Source organism: Vulpes vulpes, chromosome 3 (genome assembly GCF_048418805.1).
Source record: "Vulpes vulpes isolate BD-2025 chromosome 3, VulVul3, whole genome shotgun sequence".
In the NCBI taxonomy this organism is placed as follows: Eukaryota; Metazoa; Chordata; class Mammalia; order Carnivora; family Canidae; genus Vulpes; species Vulpes vulpes.
The window spans coordinates 15,370,069-15,385,155 of NC_132782.1; the positions used below are offsets into that span (position 1 = coordinate 15,370,069).

General features: G+C 36.2%; 1 protein-coding gene across 6 annotated transcripts in view; it reads left to right on the top strand.

Annotated features, from left to right (window-relative positions):
* Positions 1–15,087, top strand: part of UBR3 (ubiquitin protein ligase E3 component n-recognin 3) — a 226,700-nt gene that overhangs the window by 23,494 nt on the left and 188,119 nt on the right. The window lies entirely within an intron of this gene.

Genomic DNA, 15,087 nt, shown 5'->3' on the forward strand with positions numbered 1-15,087 from the left:
TTCAGAAAATATGTAATTTCAGTCTGCTTGAATTTGTTAAGACTTGTGTAGTGGCCTAACATATGATCTTTTTGGGAGAATGTTCTGTCTTGAGATGAATGTGTATTCTGCTGCTGTTGGATGGAATGTTCTATATATGTCTGTTACATCCATTTGGTTTATAGTGTTGTTCGTATCTGCTGTTTCCTTATTAATTGCCTGTTTGGATGACTTATCCATTGTTGAGAATGGAGTATTACAGTCCCTTATTATTGTATGCTTTTTTTTTTTTCCCAGTTGTGTTACTGCTTACTTTACATATTTAGGTGCTCTGATGTTTAGGTGCATAAGTATTTATGATTGTTATATCTTCTTGATCCCTTATTATTATATAATAAGTTTCTTTTTCTTTTGTGACCATTTTTGACTTAAAGTTTATTTTATCTGATGTAAGTGCAGCCACTTAACGCTGTCTTTTTTTTTTTTTTCCAATTTTTTATTTATTAAAGAGAGAGAGTGAGCCTGCGTGGGGTGAGGGAGAGATAGACTCCTTGCTGAGTAGGGAGCCCGATGTGGGACTTGATCCCGGACCCCTGGATCATGACCTGAGCTGGAGGCAGATGATTAACTGACTGAGCCACCCAGGTGCCTCCGCTTTTGCTCTTTTAACTATCATTTGTTTGGGATATTGTTTCCATCCATTTCAGCGTATGTGTGTCCTGTAAAGCTAATGTGAACTTCTTTTTTTTTTTTTTTATATATATATATATATTTTAAATTTTTTAAAATTTATTTATGATAGTCACACACACACAGAGAGAGAGAGAGAGAGAGAGAGAGGCAGAGACACAGGCAGAGGGAGAAACAGGCTCCATGCACGGGGAGCCTGATATGGGATTCGATCCCGGGTCTCCAGGATCGCACCCTGGGCCAAAGGCAGGCGCCAAACCACTGCGCCACCCAGGGATCCCCGCTAAGGTGAACTTCTTGTTAGATTTTTAAAATCCAGTCAGCTTCTCTAGGACTTCTGATTGGAGAATTTAATCCATTTACATTTAGAATATTTGTTGATAGGTAAGGGCTTTTTGTTGCTATTTTGTTAATTGTTTTTGACTCTTAGAGTTTCTTTTTTCCTCTCTTCCTTTGGATTTGATGAGTTTTTGTGATGACATGTTTTGATTTGTTTCTCTTAACTTTTTTATATACCTACCACTTCTTCTATTGTGCTTACCATGATGATGGCATAAAGTATCTTAGAACTATTTATTTATTTATTTATTTATTTATTTATTTATTTATAAAGATTTTATTTATTTGAGAGAGCAAGAGAGAGCCAGAGTGTGCACATGAATGGCAGGGAGGGGCAAAGGAGAGGGAGAAGCAGACTCCACTGAGCAAGGAGCCCAATGTGGGACTTGATCCTAGGAACCCAGGATCATGACCTGAGCCAAAGGTAGATGCTTAACTGACTGCCTAACTGAATGAGTCACCCAGGTGCAGCCTAGAACAACCTTTTTAAAGGTAATAACAACCTAAGACCCCTGTGTTTACATTTCTCCCTCTCGCATTTAGATTATTGATACTACACTTCATATTTTTTTATATTTTAAATTATTATAGTCATTTTTAGTGTGTTCATTTTTTAACTTTTATATGGGAGTTGAAAGTGATTTGCCTACTACCTTTGCAATATTAGAGAATCTTCCTTTGTATATTTATTTTTGCTGGTGAGGTTTATGTATTCCTATATTTTCACATTTTTAATTGCCATCCTTTCATTTCAGCTTTAAGAATTCTCTTTAGGATTCCTTTTAAGTAATGTCTGGGTGTGATGAATGTTTTCAGCTTTTTTTAATTTGGGAAAATCTTTATTTCTCCTTCATTTCTTTCTCTCTTTCTGAAGATTTTATTTATTTGAGAGACAGTGAGCATGAGAGTGCATGAGCACTGGGGACGGTCAGAGGAAGAAGTAGACTCCCCACTGAGTGGGGAGCCCAAAGCGGGGTTTGATCCCAGGACCCAGGGATCATGACCTGAGAGCTAAATGGAGACACTTAACTGATTGAACCTCCCAGGCACTCCCTCCTTCATTTCTGAAGGGCAGTTTTGCTGAGCATAGTATTCTTGGTTGGCAGTTTTATTCTTTAAGTATTTTGAATATATCATCCCACTTTCTCCTGGCTTGCAAGATTTCTGCCAAGAAATTTATTTATAGACTTAATGGGGGGCTCCCTTATGTGATGAGGTATTTTCTCTTGCTGCTTTCAAATTTTTCTTTGTCTTTGACTTTTGATAATTATAATATGTCTCAGTGTAGCCCTTTTTGGGCTGAACCTATTTAGGGATTCTAAGGCTCCTGAATCTTAAGTCCATTTATTTCCCCAAATTGGGGGTGTTTTCAGCCATTATTTCTTTAAATAGACTTTTGGTCCCCTTCTCTCTCTTCGCATTTTGTGATTACTATAATGTATGTTGTTTGTGTGATATCTTAGGAGTCCTCTAGCTTTCTTCACTCTTTCTCATTCTTTTTTCCTTTTACTCCTCTGATTGGATGGTTTCAAATGACATGTCTTTGTGTTCATGAATTCTTTCTTCTTGATGAAGTCTGCAGTTGAAGAATTCTGTTGAATTTTTCAGTTAAATTATATTCTTCAGCTCTAGAATTTGTTTTTAAAATAATTTTCTTTTCTTCTTAGACTTACTTTATTGATGTATTTTCCCTCATTTTTGCTTATTTGTCTAGCTGTGTTTTCTTGTAGTTCATAGAACTTATTTAAGTGGATTATTTTAAATTCTTTGTTGTTTAGTTCAGCTCTATTTCTTCATGGTCAGTTGTTGGAACTTTATTGATTTCCTTTGATGGTGTCAGCTTACCTGATTCTTCTTGATCCTTCTGTTTTTGCATTGGTATCTGTGCATTAGAAGAAGTGGTCTCCTCTTCCAGTCTTTATAGGTTTACTTTGTGTGTGTGTGTGTTTAAAGATTTATTTATTTATTTGTTTATTTATGATAGAGAGAGAGAGGCAGAGACACAGGAGGAGGGAGAAGCAGGCTCCATGCAGGGAGCCCGACGTGGGACTTGATCCCGGGACTCCAGGATCACGCCCTGGGCCAAAGGCAGGCACTAAACCGCTGAGCCACCCAGGGATCCCCTGTGTGTTTGTTTTTAAAGATTTAATTTATTTATTCATGAGAGACACACACACATACAGAGGCAGAGACACTGGCAGAGGGAGAAGCAGGCTCCATGCAGGGAGTCCGATGTGGGACTTGATCCTGGGTCTCCAGGATCACACCCTGGGCTGAAGGTGGTGCTAAACCATTAGGCCATCAGGGCTGCCCTGTAGGTTTACTTTGGCAGGGAAAGATTTTCTTCAGTAAGCTCAGCCTGGGATTCTATATAGGCCATCTGATACTGTCCACTGGCAGGCAGCATTTGCTTTCTGAGTGTCTGGGTTGGGTGGAGCCACTGCCTGTGCTCTGAAATTGGGAGGGGTCCAATGGCTGGGTTCTACTGTCAATTGAGTCTGTATTCAGGTGGGGCTGCTGGCTGGGTTTTGTGGTCAGGCAGGGCCATTGACTGGGCTCCATAATCTCCTCTGGTTGGGTAGAGTCACAAACTGTGCTCCCTGGGTTGGTGGTGTAGCTGGTTGGACTCTGTGATTGGGTGGGGACACTTTTTAGGTCCTTAACCAGCTAGATTAGGTGGGTCCTTAGGCTGTGCTTCCTGGCCAAGTGCCAGTCTTTGCTTCCTTCTTGGTAGGATTTTTTGAATTAGCTCTGATTTTGATTTTCTCTTTGTTCAAACTATTGAAAACTATAGGAGTTACAATATTTTATTATCTTGGCTAGACTACATCTTATAGCTTATCTCTTTCACCTGGATGCTATATGAAAGTTCTTTCTTTGTGCCTTGAGAAAATGTTCTCATAGGTATCATGAAAAAGAGTGCTGGATTAGAAATTAGGGACTCCTGACTCTAATCCCTTGAAATTACTGGGGCAAATGGATATGCATTTATACTTTTGATATATTTTTACAAATTGCCCTCACTTTGGTATGTTGTTAATTTACACTGTTTCTGTTGGTACAATGAGAATATCCATTGCTTTAGTACCCAGCCAAGATAGTATATCATCAAACTTTTTGTCTTTGTGAACATGATAGGCACAAAAAAAAAATTGTCACAGGATACTTTTACTTATTCTTTGTCCATGCATTATTTACAGGTATGTTATTTAATTTTCAAATTGTAAAGATTTTTAAACCTATGTTTGGTATTGATTTCCATTTTAATTCCTTTGTGGTCTGTGAACATAGTTCACATAATTTCAATTTAAAATGCTTCAATATCATAAAGTTGATAAGATCTATATTCATTATGGGTCCATAAAATCCATATCATTCTTTGATATTTTCTGCTTGTCAGTACTGAAAAGCCATCAGTCTGGTCTGGACTAATTTCAGTGCTATCCATAAGGCTGGCTTCATTGTGTATGTAGGCAGTCATGTCCTGCTGAGGGACTATATTAGTCAGCTTGTTGTCATAGCATAATACCACAGACTGGGGAACTTAAACATCAGAAATTTGTTTTTCATGGTTCTGGAGGTTGAAAGTCCAAGATCAAGGTGCTGGCAGGTTTGGTTTCTACTGAGGTTTCTCTCCTTGGCCTGTAGATGACTGCCTTCTCCCTGTATCCTCACATGGTCTTTCCTCTGTGTACCTGTGTATCCCTGATGTCTCCTTTTCTTCTTATAAGGATACCACTTGTATAGGATTAGGGCCCCACCATATGACCTCAGTTATCAGTTAACCTTACTTACCTCCTCAAAGGTCTTATCTCCAAATATGGTTGCATTAGGGGTTAGGGCTTCAAGAAAAACATTTTTTAAAAGGATTTATTTATTTTAGAGAAAAGAGAGAGAGAAGATGCACACAAGTAGGGGGAGGGGTAGAGGGAGAGTATCTCAAGCAGAGTCTTTGCTGAGTATGGAGCCCGTCATGGGGCTCCATCTCACGATGCTGAGATTATGACCTGAGCCAGAACCAAGAGTTGGATGCTTAACCAAGTGAGCCACTCAGGCGCCCCTGGGGTTAGGGCTTAGATGTATAAATTTTCAAGGGCTACAGTTTTGTAAGAGAAGGCATTGCAGAGAGTGGGTATATCAAGGTGTATGTTGATAAACATACAGCAAAGGTTGTTTGAAAAGGTCTCTATGTTTGACTATATAATTCTGTGAGTTAAAAACATCCCAGTGCTTTTTAAAAATGGAAAAAGAACTTTATTGGGACGTATTTTATGAAGAATAGAATGAGCGTTCAGCTGTTGTACAGTGTAATGTTCTATTGTCGGTTAGGTCTAATTTGTTGATAGTATTTTCAGCAGTTATCTATCACTGTGTAACAGATCACTCTGAAACTTTGACGTTTAAGACAACAGAGATGATTATTTCATAGTTTCTGTGGACCAGAGATTTAGAAATGGCTTACCTGGGTTGTTCTGGCGTAACATCTCATCAGGTTGTAGTAACGATATTGACTAGGGTTACAGTCTTCTGAATGTTCACTGAGACTTGAAGATCCACTTCTGTGGTGGGTCACTCACATGGCTATTGACAAAAGGATCAGTTTCTTGCCATGTGGGCTTATCATAGGCTGCTTGAAAAGCTTCCTTTAATATTTCTTATAGCACAGGTAGGATAGCAGTGATTTTTCTCAGATTTTTCTGAAAAGTTTTCATTTGTCTTCATTTTTGAAGGGAATTTTCTTTGAGATGGAATTCTAGAGTCTTTGCTTGCTTGCTTCTAGCACTTTAAATGTTTCTACATTGTGTTCTCATTGTACAATTCCTGGTGAAAAGTATGCTGTCATTTGTATCTTTGTTCCTTTGTACATAATGGATCATTTTCTTCTGTTTGCTTTGAAGATTTTCTTTTTATCCCTGTTTTCAGCAGTTTGATTATGATGTGCCTTCATATGGTTTAAAAAAAAAAAAGTTTATTCTGCTTGGGGTTTGATGAGTTCTTGGATCTGTGATTTTACGGTTTTCAGCAAATTTGGAGAAATTTAAGCCATTTGTTCTATCTCCCCTCCCGTTTTTGGGTTTCTAGGGTAATGCAAGAAAGCTTGTTATTGTCCCATATCTTATTTAAATTCTGTTCATTTTCTTAGTCTCCATGCTTTATTTTAGATAGTTTCCTACTGTTAAGTCAGTTCAATCACTGATCTTTTTTTTATCTAGTGTCTACTTTACTGTTATTCTGTGTGGTGTATTTTTCATTTCCGATACTGTATTTTTCATCTGTAGAAATTCGATATGGGTCTTATTTATTTATTATGGTATAAGATGTGAGGAGATTCCTCCTTCCCTGAATCTTTACTGGTTACTCCATCTCAATACCATTTCAATGAATAAACCATGTTTTATAGATTTGAAATCCGCCATGTCATAATTAAATTCCACATGAATTTGATTCTGTTTTTGGACCCACAGTAATTAATTTGTCCATTGATATACCTTTTTATGTACCATAACCACATTGTTTTCTGCCTTCTTGCATTCAATTTATAATTTATTTACTATTTTAATAATTGAATAACTGTATATCTCTAATTTGGCTTTCAAGTCTTCTGATCTTATATGCACCCTATAATTAATTTAGGACTTACGGGTTTCATGTTTTGTTTTTGTAGTACTTTAGGTCTCACCAAATAATATTAAACCTATATTAATGGAATTTTGTTTCTTTTCTTAACTATTCATGTAAGCTAACAGTTTTAGATATGAGATGAATCTGTACCTTAAACCATACAAATTAGAAATGTAGAAACGTATATCTAGAAAAATAGCACAAGAATACATTAGATTATAGGTGAATTTGGATCTAAATTTCTGACCCAGCTACCTTTGCCTTACAGTATATTTAATTTTCATTAATATTGATATTTATCATTAACATCTATTATGCTCTAGAATATAAGATTTCTTAAAAAATCTCTAACACAGTTTTGATTATTTTAACTTTAAGTTTTAATACAGGATGAAAGTATTCTACATTCATTACTCTTATTTTTCAGAATTTTCTTAACTACTCTTACTTTTCCTTAGGAACTTCAGAATCACTTTGTTTATTTTTTATTGGTATTTTTACTGAGGTCATATTAAATATATAGATTAGTGAAGATCATATATCTTTATGGTAAGTCTTTTGTGGTCATCAGAAATTTTTTCAAAATTTTACCAGTTAGGCATGTTGTTTAGTATTTCTGAGATTTCTCCAACTGTAAGATGAAGAGAACAAATTATTTCAAGAGCTTTTAATCTGGAATGCGTGACTTTTCAGGGATCTCTGTGAATTACTTTAAATTATACGCAAAAATAATGTGTATGTATGTAATTTGTGCAAAAGTGGAAATGGGATGTATATGCCCACGCTAATTTTTAGGGGCATTTATTTTATTTTATTATTATTTTTTATTATTATTATTATTTTTTTATGATAGTCACAGAGAGAGAGAGAGAGAGAGGCAGAGACACAGGCAGAGGGAGAAGCAGGCTCCATGCATTGGGAGCCCAATGTGGGATTCGATCCCGGGTCTCCAGGATCGCGCCCTGGGCCAAAGGCAGGCGCCAAACCGCTGCGCCACCCAAGGATCCCAGGGGCATTTATTTTAGATACTTTTCTGTTTTTTGAAATATGTGGTTGGGTTATTTGAGTTGGCCTCCTCTTGCACTCCTACCCACCCCATTAACAGAACAGAATATCTACAGAACAGTTTTAGTAATGTGCAAATGGACCACCAAGAATCTTTGGTCCCTTTTCTCTCTTTCTTTTCTTTTCTTTTCTTTTCTTTTCTTTTCTTTTCTTTTCTTTTCTTTTTTTTCTTTCTTTCGAGGGAGAGATGTGGGGGAGGGGCAGAGGGAGAGGGAGACAGAAGATCTTTTTACTTATTCTATTTTTATTTTTATTTTAGAAGATAGAAAGAGTGTGCCATAGCAGGTTGGGGGTGGAGAGCAGAGAGAGAGGGAGAGAGAGAATCCCAATCAGGCTTCATGCACAGTGTGGTGCCTGTTGTGGGGCTGAATCAATCTCACAATCCTGAGATCATGACCTGATCCAAAATTGAGTTGGAGGCTTAACCAGTTGAGCCACCCAGGTGCATCCTCCCACCCCCAGGCCATTTTTCTTTCCTTCCCACTCTCCCCTCTGGTCCTGTCCATTCCCTTCCCATCCTGTCTCCTCCTCTCTCCTCCCAGAGTCCTGGAATTCTACTTTTAGTTATCTAAACTCAGTATCAGTGGAGTCTCAAGGAGAATTTCTGGGATGCAGATATTGTTTTGTTTCTTGATCTAGAGGATGGTCACATAGGTGTGTTGTTTGTCATACTTCACTGAGCTGCAGTTATTTTTTTTGGCAATTTTCTATCAGTTATACTTCAGGTTTTAAAAATTGAGGTAAAATTTGGAGAGGTCATTTTAGGTTGTAATTCTATTCAACATTTCTATTATTGCCATAACATTCTGCTCCACTAAGGAATATTTAGTCTTCTTAATTATTCAGAGCTGTAGGTTTCCTTGGAGAAAGTATTTGTGACCCACGAACTGCTATTATGAACACATTACTTCTGCCTAATTTTTTTTTTTTGGAGCCTTACTAGTTGTCTAGAAAGGCCTCTTCCTGTTCACTTGGGGAAAGATCTTTATTATTTTTATTTTTAAAGATTTTATTTATTTATTCATAAGAGACAGAGAGAGAAGCAGGCTTCTTGTGGGGAGCCTGATACAGGACTTGATCCCAGGACTCTGGGATCATGACCTGTGCCGAAGGCAGACGCTCAACCATTGAGCCACCCAGGTGCCCCAGGGAAAAGATATTTAATACCTGTTCGTATACGGTGGCCTTTGTCAGATCTCTTGACAATATACCTACAGAGCTTTGCATGCTTAACCTAGCTTCTCCATGTCATTTGGCTGGTAGCCGAAATACCACCTCTTTAGAAGGGCCTTCCATTTTAAGCCCCTTGTATAAATCATGCTGTTAGATTATTTTTGTAGAGCTTACACATATTTGTTTTTTTTGTTTTTCTTTCTCTCCTTCTAGTCCACTCCACCCCAATAGAAAGATAGCTCTATGAGAGCAAGGCCCCTGTATTCCTGGGGCCTCAGTGCCAGGCATATAGTGGTTCTTCAAAATGTAGTTAAAAAGCAGATATTATTAAGTGGATGTCTGGTTCTTTTCTGTTGTTTTTGTTCACAAGAAGCCTGGGTATTCTTTACCTGAATGCCCTTGAAATAATTTTGGTGTTTTTTTATTCTTATTAGATTCAATCTTTGTTACTCAAGTCTTTATTGAACACTTGCTATGTAATATGTAAGATGCTTTAGTTCCCACACTGTGTTTAGCCTGGAATACAAAAACCAATTTTGTTTGTCTATCTTATCATAAATTATACCTGTATTGCTTAGTACTGCATTATTTAAACTAGCTCACAGAGCTTGCTTAAGTCTTTTGGCTCTTAATTTTTTTAATCAACAGCCATCTGATATACTCCTGTAATCCCAGACCCTAGGTTGCTTAGACCACTCTTGTTCCTTGGGCATAATTCCAGGTTGAAATTTCACTCTTTGATGCTGCTGATACTCTATTCAAATTGTTCTTCACTGTCTGCCCAATAGCACTTTGGAATTCATTTCTTTTTTTTTTTATTTTTTATTTTATTTTATTTTTTTTCATTTCTTTTCTATGTGGAAAGTGTCTAAGAGTTTTCTGTGCCCTTATTTATCTAATGTTTTCTCTTTTCCTGCTTTTCAACTGGCAAGCTTTTCATTGCATCCTTTGGTGTATCTATGTTCTCATTCTTCAGGAGTTCCATTCATCTGTTTTTTGTCCTTTATATTTATGCTTGTAGATAGTGCAATTAAATTATCTTTAACCACACAATTTTTTTTTAATTTTAAAGCCTTTTAAAATAGAAGTGTTTCCTTGATTTTGCTTAGATTTTGTGTGTCACAGCTGAAAGAAGTTCTTTTTTTTTTTTTTTTTTAAATTTTTTTTTTTTTTTAATTTTTATTTATTTATGATAGTCACAGAGAGAGAGAGAGAGGCAGAGACACAGGCAGAGGGAGAAGCAGGCTCCATGAGCCGGGAGCCTGACGTGGGATTCGATCCCCGGTCTCCAGGATCGCGCCCTGGGCCAAAGGCAGGCGCCAAACCGCTGCGCCACCCAGGGATCCCTGAAAGAAGTTCTTTAATTCATATTTACCTTTATGAAGCAGGTACTTGACTGGTGCCTTAGACCACTTGGCCATCCTGACACTATATTTTCGAAAAAAGAGATTTACTTATTTATTTAGAGAGAGCATGAGCAAGAGGAGGGGGAGAGAGTGAGGGAGAGAAGCAGACTCAGTACTGAGTGCAGAACCCGATGTGGCACTTGATCTCATGACCCTGAGATCATGACCTGAGCCAAAATCAAGAGTCAGATGATTAACTGAGCCAGCCGGGCAGGTGCCCCACCATATCTATCTATCTATCTATCTATCTATCTATCTATCTATCTATCTATTTATCTATCTATCTATCTATCATCTATCATCTATCTATCTTTCTCTTTCTTTCTTTCTTTCTTTCTTTCTTTCTTTCTTTCTTTTAAAGATTTTATTTATTTATTCATGAGAGACAGACAGACGGGAGAGAGAGAGAGAGAGAGAGAGAGAGAGAGAGGCAGAGAGGCACAGACAGAGGGAGAAGCAGGCTCCATGCAGGGAGCCTGATGTGGGACTCGATCCGGGGTCTCCAGGATCATGCCCTGGGCTGAAGGCGGCACTAAATCACTGAGCCACTCGGGCTGCCTGATATTTATCTTTAAATAAAGGTTTGAACCTTAAGATATAATAGTTCCTTATCTGTTTCATAATATGATAGATGTGGAAATGTATTTGGATGGGACAGAGAGGGAACCGAGGAAGCTGCTCAGATCCTGCCTTGAAGACTAAGGAAATTCCTATATCTACACTGGAATATATTGACCTAACGTTTGGAGTCTCTGCCTTAAGGCTAGATAGACTTCAGCAATGCATAAACATTCTGAATGTTTTATTTTTTTTATGTTTATATATTTTTCTTAAGAAAGAGTTATAACTTTTGCTAGATCCTCAAAGGGGTCTATGAACCAAGAGAGGTTAATAATTAATGCTTTAAATTGTGGAACTAAAGCCAAATGAATGGCATAACTTGTTGTTTGCTTTTAATGTAAAGTTTTTTTTTGATTAAAGTTATGCATATTTGTTATACATAATTCAAACATTATAGGTAGAGTTAATGTAGATAGTGAAGTATGCTGTATCATATTCCTATTAATTTCCATGAATTTGGTATACATCTATTTGGTATAAATATTTCTTTCTTACATATATTAGCATTTTCCTTCCTATTCTTTCTCCAAAATTTTCCTTACTGAGATATTATAATATATATATATTGTTATATAGTTCTTTTCTCACTTAATTTTAGATATGATTCTATTTCAGTACTTGTTGGTCTTTCTCAAGTTTTTTAACGAAGTATTTTATGGCTCTACCATAATGTAACATTTATTACTGAACACATGAGCGGTTTCTAGTTTTTTTTTTTTTTGCATTGCAAACTGTGCCATAGTAAATATCTCTGTAGATACAGTCTTAAAAATTTAGAATTAGCTTCATTAGAAATAGAAATGTTAGAGTAGGATATGAACAATTATTAACATTTTTAAAAATAATGTTTTTATTTTAATTCCAGTATACTTAACATATGGTGTTATATTAGTTTCAGGTGTACAATATCGTGATTCAGCACTTCTGTACAATACCCAGTGCTCATCACAAGGAGTGTACTCTTTTTTATTTCTTTTAATTTTTATTTATTTATGATAGTCACACACACAGAGAGAGAGAGAGAGAGAGAGAGAGAGAGAGGCAGAGACATAGGCAGAAGGAGAAGCAGGCTCCATGCACTGGGAGCCCGACGTGGGATTCAATCCTGGGTCTCCAGGATCGCGCCCTGGGCCAAAGGCAGGTGCTAAACCGCTGCACCACCCAGGGATCCCAGGAGTGTACTCTTTAAATCTCATCCCCTATTTCCTCCATTCCCCCAGCCGTCTCACCTCTGGTAACCATCAGTGTGTGTTCTCTATAGTTAAGAGACTTTTCTTGGTTTGTCTCTCTTTTTTAAAATTTCCTTTGCTCATTTGCTTTTGAACATTTAAAGTTTTAATAGATATTGCTAAAACATCATCAAAAACTGCATCTACTTACACTTCCATGATATAAGATAACAGAAATTTCTGAATGTGCTTTCCAACAAAAAATTAGTAAAATGAATTTCCCCAGTCCTCAAGATGAAAAAATTTTTTTGTATTATCAAAATTTTCAAACATAAAACAATATGAAGACAAGAGAACATTGAACCTCCATATACCCATCACTGGATTCAACATTTATCAAGATTTTTGCCACATTTGCTTCTTATATCCTTTTTTCTCTTTTGCTAAAGTATTTTGTTGTTGTTGAAGTATTTTGAAGGAAATCCTAAACATTGTCATCTAACCCTGACTTGCTTCAGTATTTATCTTTAAAAAAGGCTAGAGGGCAGCCCTGGTGGTGCAGCGGTTTAGCGCCGCCTGCAGCCCGGGGTGTGATCCTGGAGACTGGGGATCGAGTCCCACGTTGGGCGTCCTGCGTGGAGCCTGCTTCTCCCTCTGCCTGTGTCTCTGCCTCTCTCTTGCTCTCTCTGAATGAATAAATAAATAAATCTTAAAAAAAAAAAATAAAAAACAAAAAAGGCTAGAGCAGGGGATCCCTGGGTGGCTCAGTGGTTCTGCGCCTGCCTTTGGCCCGGGGCGCGATTCTGGAGTCACAGGATCGAGTCCCGCGTCGGGCTCCCTGCATGGAGCCTGCTTCTCCCTCTGCCTGTGTCTGTGCCTCTCTCTCTCTCTCTTTCTCTGTCTCTGTCTCATGATTAAATAAATTTTTTTATATATAAAAAGGTCTAGTATTTTTAAAAAAAATTAAAAAGGCTAATATTTCCTTCCTTTAAAAAATTTTTTTAGGTTCTTAGTACAGAAAATTTCACACATACATAAAAGCAATTCACATAATGAACCCAACTACTATGATCTTTTATTAGGAAAAAAGCTCCTTCAGTGACATTTTTTTGTGTAAAGACCAACTAAAACTACAGTCTTTTTTTTTTTTTTTTTTTTAAACTACAGTCTTTTGACTTGGTGCTTTAAAAATCTGAAGGGAATACTTTATTGGCTTTGATATTGGCCCACATTTTATTTAATGAGTACAACATAGTGAAACCCTGTGTATCCATCTCCCAGTTTCAACAATTAACAACTCATAGTTGGTATACTCCTACCTATTTCAGTTCAGCCCACCAGATTATTTTGAAGCAAATTCCATACATTATAGCATTCCATTTGTAAGTATTTATATTGATGTATCTAAAAGAAAAGGCTTCATTTTTTTTGTTGATAACCGCAATGCAGCTGTTACCAACAATAACAAAATAATTCCTTAATATTATAAAAACCAATGAACCTTCTTACATAACCATACCATTATCATACCTAATAAAATTATTGAATGAACTATTACCCAGTTCATAATTATATTTTCCTGATTGTCTAAAATAATACCTTTATAAAGTTGGTTTGTTAGAATCTTTTTACACATTATATTTATTGGGTCTCTCAAGCTTTTTTACACCCAGAGTGGTCCTTCTACTTTTTTCCTCTTGCTACTGAGAGAGGGCAGAAATTGAGTCCATTATCATATATAATGGTCTGCATTCATGCTTTGTCTATTTGCTTTTTTTGTGGTGTTTTTAACTTTTCCTTTAGTACTATACTACTTATAATTGGAAATGAGCTCTAGAGACTTGGTGTCAAATTCAGCATGTTTGGTAAAAACATTTTTTTTTTTTTTTTTTTTGGTAAAAGCACTTCCTAAATGGTGCTATGTTCTTCACAAGCATCATGGTGTCTGATTTTTACTCCTCATTTTACTAAGATTGATAAGGATGTGATCATTTGATCTCAAGTGGAAAATTTCCCCATAAGCCTTTCTCTATAAGGGTTCCATTGCATGGGTCGATTATTTCAGTAGATAACACAAAATGATAATTTTCTCGTTACTCACTTTTTATTTTAATAAAATTCATTGCTTTGATTATTAGAAAACTTGAACATCTTTTCATGCATGTTTACTGGCCATTCAGCAATTTTTCTGTGACTTCTTCATGACCTTGGGTGATTTTTCTATTGAATTGTTTTCTTCTTTTTTCTTTTTCTTATCCATTTTCAAGTGCTTATAAGCAAAGATATTAATTCTTTTTCTGTTTTACCTCTTATAAATATTTTTTTTCAATTTTTAATTGTCTTCTGAATAGAAGCTTGACTTATATAGTAAATTTTTATCTTACATTTATGGCTTTTGGTTTAAAGTTTTACTTAGTTATGTCTTCTATACTTTGAGGTAATGGATGGGGGATTGTTTTTTTCCCTGGTAACTTTTTTCACTTTTGATCTGTTGGAATATTGTATATGGTGTAAGATAAGAATAAGATTTACTTTCTGCATAACAATAATCAATTGTCCTAAGGCAATTTGTTGAAAGTCATCTTTTTATATATTTAGTGTGGTTATTTTGTATTGTCACGAAATATCTTATTTGTGATTATTTGGATTGTGCATACAGAATAGTTTACTTCATTTTTGTTCAGATTCACCAATCATACTTTAAAATAAGTATAAACAAGATTAGAAGGAATGTATGTACTTATGTGTACTGTATAAACTTTTAAAATAGGCTTTAGGTATTTCTGTCACATACTCGCTAATATGATAAGTTAGAAATAGTTAAGGAATAGAAAATGTGAATTCTTAAGAAATGATCAATTTCTACTTAATGGTTTGTAAAGGGTAGAAGTAATAAAATAATATATGAAAGTAATAAGTTGCAGCTAAAAAATATTAATTCCTGTGATGAGATTTTCTTTAATATTCTAGTTGGCACCTATCTAGTATGGTCTTTTATTAGGAAGAAATCCCCCCTCAGCCAC